Raw genomic sequence first — 7172 nt, 5'->3', positions numbered from 1 at the left:
AGATAGCATTTTCTATTGTAAGCCATAAGTTATTTTTCAGAAAAATGTTAAATTGAAATAAAATTTTATACATTCATAAAAGATAAACTTGGGATAGAAGATGTTTTAAATATGGCTTTATTTTTATAATAGGAAAACCACATATGTTGCCTTTAGTCTTTTCATCCTATAATAATAAGTGCAACTGTCAGAAATTTTAAAATGTTTTATGTTCAAATAATGTATTTTTAAAAAATAGAGATTTAAATTATATTCTAATATAGTAACATAAAAATCTGAAACTTAAAAAATTTGTTTTAGTGATCAGCTAGAAGGAAAAGTCACTTTAGGTGTGACATTCAAAATACCAACTTTTCAGCAAATCCTTTGGAGAATATCAAAGTGGCACAAAATGTACATTTATTTTGTGTGTTGAGGGAAAAATAAGCAGTACATATAGGATTAACTTAACACTGCAAATTCTAGAATTTTGACTTTAATTGATTTTGTTACTTCATTGTGACTAAATTTTAATAGAAGTATTGGATGTCATAGAATGTCATAAAAACAACTCCCCTACACTGGATTCATATATTTTCAGTCATAGGTTAGATAATTAAAAATTCAAGGTTAATCTAGACAATCTGTGCAATGTGTGAGTTTGGCATGTTGTCAAGACCTTAACTTTTGCTCTTCCTGACTTTTAAGTAATTCCATGAAGTAGCTTTTCAAATGTTTTTGAAGTGGTAATTGGGAAGATGTCTTGAGGACAGGCATATAACAAAAGAAGAACACAGGAGAGAAGCCACTAGAAGCACTACTGGATATGCTTCTGGTTGGGGCTGATGATACAGGGGAAACAATTTAAACTCAAGTGACTTTGCCCAATTTTTAGACCTAAAAAAAGCCTGGAGAGATGCTTATTTCTCATTAGCAGTTGGCAATTTTATAACACATGACTCTCAATAGAAAAGAGGAAGAAAGAATATTTTCTACTGAATGCAGGAGAGAAAGTAATTTCTTCAAGCTGTTGAAATACACTGATTGTGACTCTTGTGGTGAGAAAGAGGATGTACACTCTAGAAAATAAACCACTTGTGAGAATTTAGCAAGGAAAAAAAAATGGCAAAAAACTTGCCTCCTACATCAAATATTTCTCCTATGGTCCCATAAATGAAAACTATAAGTACTTCAGCCTTAGGATACACATGGCTTTATAGTGTATATTATATTTTCATTCCATGATGTCTTTCACCTACTCAAAATTGTTTGCAAACATTTAATTCATGTGCTATAATTCAGAACATATGCCACTGGAAATCATATGCTTTTCCCCTCTTCTGTTCTAAATAGAAATGTTACCGGTATTGTATTCTCTGGATATAATAATGTCACATTATTTCAGTTTTTACTTTGAGGAGCAAAGGATGTTTAAGAAATGAATGTCATATTTGGAAAAGGAGAATCCAACTGAAATCTTTGGTCATACAATAGTGAAATTATGATCATTGAATTCTGAATATGTTCCTGTTAAGAACATGATATAGTTCCTTTAAATTATATTTTTGAGAACAATTATTCTGTTAAAAATTTCAATTTTACATTATTTTTTAACTTAAGTTTGTGTGTGTGCTAAATTGCTTCAATCATGTCCAACTCTTTGTGACCCTATGGACTGTAGCCCACCAGGCTCCTCTGTCCATGGAATTCTCCAGGCAAGAATGCTGGAGTGGGTTGTAATGTCTTCCTCCAGGAGACCTTCCTGACCCAGGGATTGAAGCCACAACTCTCGCATCTCTTACATTTCCTACATTGGCAGGTGGATTCTTCACCAAGTAGCAAGTAACTCACTCCTCACAAAAAAACAAACAAGGGAAATGAAATATATTCTCAATGCAGATACATTTTTTGAATATTTTTCATTCCTATTTCTATCTTATTTGTGTAATGGTACTGAAAAGTATGTGTAGTAATTATGCTCTGAAAAGTGAGAATTATCCTTTCAAGAAAACTAGATAAAATTGATGCCTGAATAACCTTGACAACATAATGCACAGCTAAGGTCTAGAAAATATTACAAGTTAGTATGTGGACTTTGTTAAACTCTTAAAACTTTATAGTTGACTTGGTGGAAACTTTGTTAATATTATTGTCCCTCTCCTCTCCCCGCCCCCCCTTCATGATTACTTAATGAAAAAAATTTGACTCGATTGTATCAGATGTATTTAAATTCTACTATATTTAAGAGTAACCTCAAAATGACTTGATTAAGCTAGAGAATTAGTTCTCTCTCAAGTAAGAGCTGAAGATAGCTTAGATTTGGCATGGCAGTCTATCAGGAACTAAAGTCTCCTGTTATCTTTCTGTCCATCTTATTTATGTGGATTCCATTCCTGAGGTTGTTATAGGTTTAAGGTGACTGCTGGAAATCCATTTTTCACATAAGCTTCCTAGCTAGCGAAAAGGAAGAAAGGCGGCTGGGCAAAAGTGGGACGTACCAGTTGTCAGTTGTCCTTTAAAGATGCTTCCCTAGAAAACCAAGGTAGAACTTTTACTCACATCTCATGGGCCAGAACTTATTCACAAAGTCATCTTTTATTGTGAATGAGGCTTGTAATATTACCATTTGGAATATACTTCATTTCTGTTGCTAATGAAAAAGTATAGGATAGGTATTAGATAGGCAATTAGACATTACTGCCTTATACATATGTTTTAAACTCTTGGAAGAGAACTTTTAGGTACAAACATATGACACATACTTTATTCTCTATATATTTGTTTTCTGGCAAATTGCAACAATTGTGCTAACAACACCAGCTTGAGTACCTGCTTCTTTGTCTACCTACTCTATGCAAAACTTTCTTTTCCTAATTTCTATCATTGAATGGACATTGCTTACATGTGCTCAGGGGAGGACTATTCAGGAGCTCCTGGAAGCAGAGAAATGGAGGAGTTTGAGAATCTAGAATCTTTCCAGTGTGAAATATGACTTAACTGGTTAAATGGAATATATACCAGAAAAGAAAAGTGAGTAATGAGTACATATACCATGAGAAAAAAGAGTAGGTGATGTGAGTAGCACAGAAAAGCAAGGGAAGTGCTTCTGTTAATACCTCAGAAAAAGCCTTGAAGATGAAAAGAGAATTTTAAAGAAATATAAATTGAGGTGGAGGTAGAAGAGGCATTTTGAATTATAGTTACATGTGATATATTTTTATTTAGGTCTATAATATATACAGCTACCAGAATCATCAGCTTCAAGCAATACTTCTATGCAAACCTGTTGAGATTCTCTATTACCTATTGAGTTTCATCTATACATAATAATATTTGCAAATTTCCACCAAATATCTCCTCTGCACTTGAACTATATCATTATTCTCCAGAATATACTCCTGCACTTAAGATAATGTCTTTTAGCATGTGTTGCTACTTCAAGGGTACATATTCTGTGTTTCTAAAACTGCTAAGTATATAAATGCTCTCTATAAAGGGTTAGTCAATCAGTCATGTCCAGCTCTTTGCAACTCCATGAACTGTAGCCCACCAAGCTCCTCTGTCCATGGAATTCTCCAGGTCAGAATACTGGAGTGGGTAGCCATTCCCTTCTCCAGGAGATCTTCCCAGCCCAGGGACTGAAGCCCAGTCTCCTGCATGGCAGATTCTTTATTGGCTGAGCCACCAGGGAAGGCCCTATATAATGATCTACTTTTTTTGTTTTCAAACAGAACCACTTATGTGATTCTTTGAAATGTGTTCCCTCTAGGACTTCCTGCCATGCAGCAATGACAATGCAAATCTATATCTCCTTTGACCCTTACCCATTCAGAGGAAGTTTTGTAGAACTCATGGAGGTCACAAGGTCACAGGCTTAATTTAAACCCCTTTATCTACAATTCAAATCTCTTATTGTCTATCAAATGTTTTGCCAGATGTTAAAGCAACTCTCAATAGCCCTCTGTTACTCCAAGCAGGACTTAACTAGTCCTTGTGCTAATCTTCTTCTGATTACTATTAACCTATTTGCAAAGAAATTTTGGAATACAATAACACAAAAAATAGACATTCTGTGTAGGTAACATGGAATGGTTCAAGTGTAGGACAATCTTTATCCTATGTTTTACTTGATAGACTCTCTTAAAAGAAAGCAATTGCCAGCACCTCTCTCTCTCTCTCTTTTTTTTTTCCTTTTCTTTTCTGATAGCTGGGAAATGAAGAGAACTAGAGCACTGAACAAAGAGTTGGAAGGTTGGTTTTGAGGATACAACTCATCCTGCTAGTCCTGAATCATCTGTCTCTGAATTATTACCTGAGAAACAGATTTGATCTTCTTTAGGTTACTTGTTTTTTGGGGGGAGTAGAAGGAAGAAAAGGGAAATGGGTCTCTTTGTCATAGCAGCATTACCATATGCTAACTAATACACTGGTTTAAGTTCTAGTCGATCTGATTTCTCTTGGGCAAGTTACTTAATCTCTGACTTTGTTCAATTATAAGAATAACATGTCTTCAAGGGTTGTTGTGGGAAGCAATTGACATAATACATGAAGCTGAATAATTTTGGAAGAAGGAAGTTAAACTCATGGAATAAGATAATGCATGCTAGATCTTTCTTGTTTCCAAGAGCTGGATTTTTGAGTACTGAACCACAAATACACCATTGTTTTCTGAGTAAATGCTAAATAGAGTTAGAAACATATAGAACTCTCTATTTGGTGCCATAACAATGTTTTCAAGAAAGCATGATTAATATAAGTTGTTTGAAAACATCAGAAAAAATGTCTGGGTCGACCTAAATTTCAAAATGAGACTCTTAGACATAAGGCTGCATCTTGTCAGTCTAGAGACTTGATTTCTGTATTTGATTCAGGGATGAATTTATCTTTTATTGTCTTGATTCTCTCTTTAAAATAGATCTCATAATATTTGTAGCTCAATGAATAGCAAGCTGATAATTATGAGGGACTTTATACAAAGTTATTATCTACATCTCAAAAATTAGAACATGTGTAAAATATCTGAAGATATTCTCTGTTCTCAAGATAGTCATGTTATCAACAGCCTCATTGTTTAAGGGAAACTTATAAGGGAAAATCTCATGGACGAAGGAGCTGGGTAGGCTGCAGTCCATGGGGTCGCGAAGAGTGGGACACGACTGAGCGACTTCACTTTCACTTTTCACTTTAATGCTTTGGTGAAGGAAATGACAACCCACTTCAGTGTTCTTGCCTGGAGAATCCCAGGGACGGGGGAGCCTGGTGGGCTGCCGTCTATGGGGTCGCACAGAGTCGGCCACGACTGAAGTGACTTAGCAGCAGCAGCATAGGGGTAAATCGTCTTACATGTTAATTTTTTTTTTTTTTTTTTAGTTCAAAGACCCACCACCATCTCGTTGTATATTAGAAGACAGATTCATTTAGTGGGCATTTTTACTTGTGTGATCTCTTTTACTTAATTTTGTTCGATCCCAGTTATTTTATTGACACTGTGGTCGTGGTGGTTTAGTCGCTAAGTCCTGTCGGACTCTTGCAACCCCATGGACTGTAGCCCACCAGGGTCCTCTGTCCATGGGATTTTCTAGGCAAGAGTACTGGAGTGGGTTGCCATTTCCTTCTCCAGGGGATTTTCTGGATCCAGGAATGGAACCTGGGTCTCGTGCATCACAAGCGGATTCCTGCATTGCAGGTGGATTTTTTAACGACTGAGCTACTTAGCTCTTCTGCATAGCTTATTAATACTACCAATTATGAAATATATTTTTTTCCTGCTTGGGTTTGTATGATTATTTTCATTATGCAAAGACATTTTTCATGAAACAGAAAACAAGGAATTTGTTTAATCACATGAAATTATTTTCCTTTTATGTTCAAAACCTTTTCCTCTGTCTCTACTGCAATTATGCAATCTTAGTTTTCTATATTTCTAATTTCTGTATTTAGAGGTACAAACTTCTAAAATGATTTTTAAAATGTGGTTTTTTGGAAATGTGGTGTTACCAAGAGGTACCAAGTGTTACCAAGAGAGAATATTTGAGTCAATTAATACACACATATACAGCACACTAGAAACATCACATAATCATATACCAAATCATCTATAAAATTTTTAACATTTTGGTGAATAATAATGCATATATTACACTGTGTCTACTGAAGAATGGAATGAAATTTGTATTGCCATCCCTGTGCATATGTTTGAAGATTTTATAAATGTGCAATTTACTAGAGAAATTTTAACCTTGTTTCTTTACTTTTCTTTCAGACTTTTCTATCATTATGGGTTAAATTGGGCTTCCCTGGTGGCTCAGATGGTAAAGAATCCCCTGCAGTGCTGGAGACCTGGGTTCAATCCCTGGGTTGGCAAAATCCCCTGGTGAAGGAAATGGCAACCCACTTCAGAATTCTTGCCTGGAGAATTCCATGGACAGAGGAGACTTGCGGGCTACAGTCAGTCCATGGGATTGCAATTCTGTCTCCTTAAATTCAAATTTGAAGTCCTAACCTCTAGTACCTCAGACAGTGACTTTATTTGGAGATAGGATCTTTACAGTGGTAATTCCAGTTTAAATGAGGTCATGAGAGTTGGCCCTAATCCAGTATGACTGGCATTCTTAGACACAGGTGAAGTTTGGACACAGACATTCAGAAAGATAATTGAAGAGACATAAGGAGAAGATGGGGCTTCCCTGGTAGCTCCGTTGGTAAAGAATCCACCTGCAATGCAGGAGATCCTGGTTCAATTCCTGGGTCAGGAAGATTCCCTGGAGAAGGGATAAGGCTTCCCACTCCAGTAGTCTTGGGCTTCCCTGGTGGCTCAGATGGTAAGGAATCCACATGTAATGCTGGAGACCTGGGTTCAATCTCTGGGTTGGGAAGATCCCTTGGAGGAGGGCATGGCAACCCACTCCAGTATTCTTGCCTGGAGAATCCTCATGGACAGAGGAGCCTGGTGGGTTACATTCCTGGGGTCACAAAGAGTTGGACGTGAGTGAGTGACTAAGCACAGCACAAGAAGTTGACCATCTATAAGCCAAGGAGAAAGGCCTGGAATGTTACCTTTTCTCATAGCTCTTAGAAAGAACTAACCTTGTGACACCTTGATTTTATACTTCTTGCCTCCAGAACTGTGAGAGAATACATTTCTGGTGTTTAAGTCACCCAGTCTGGTACTTTGTTACTGAAGCCCTAGCAAA

This window comes from Cervus elaphus, chromosome 25 (genome assembly GCF_910594005.1).
Source record: "Cervus elaphus chromosome 25, mCerEla1.1, whole genome shotgun sequence".
NCBI lineage: Eukaryota > Metazoa > Chordata > Mammalia > Artiodactyla > Cervidae > Cervus > Cervus elaphus.
This window is presented reverse-complemented; position numbering follows the sequence as displayed.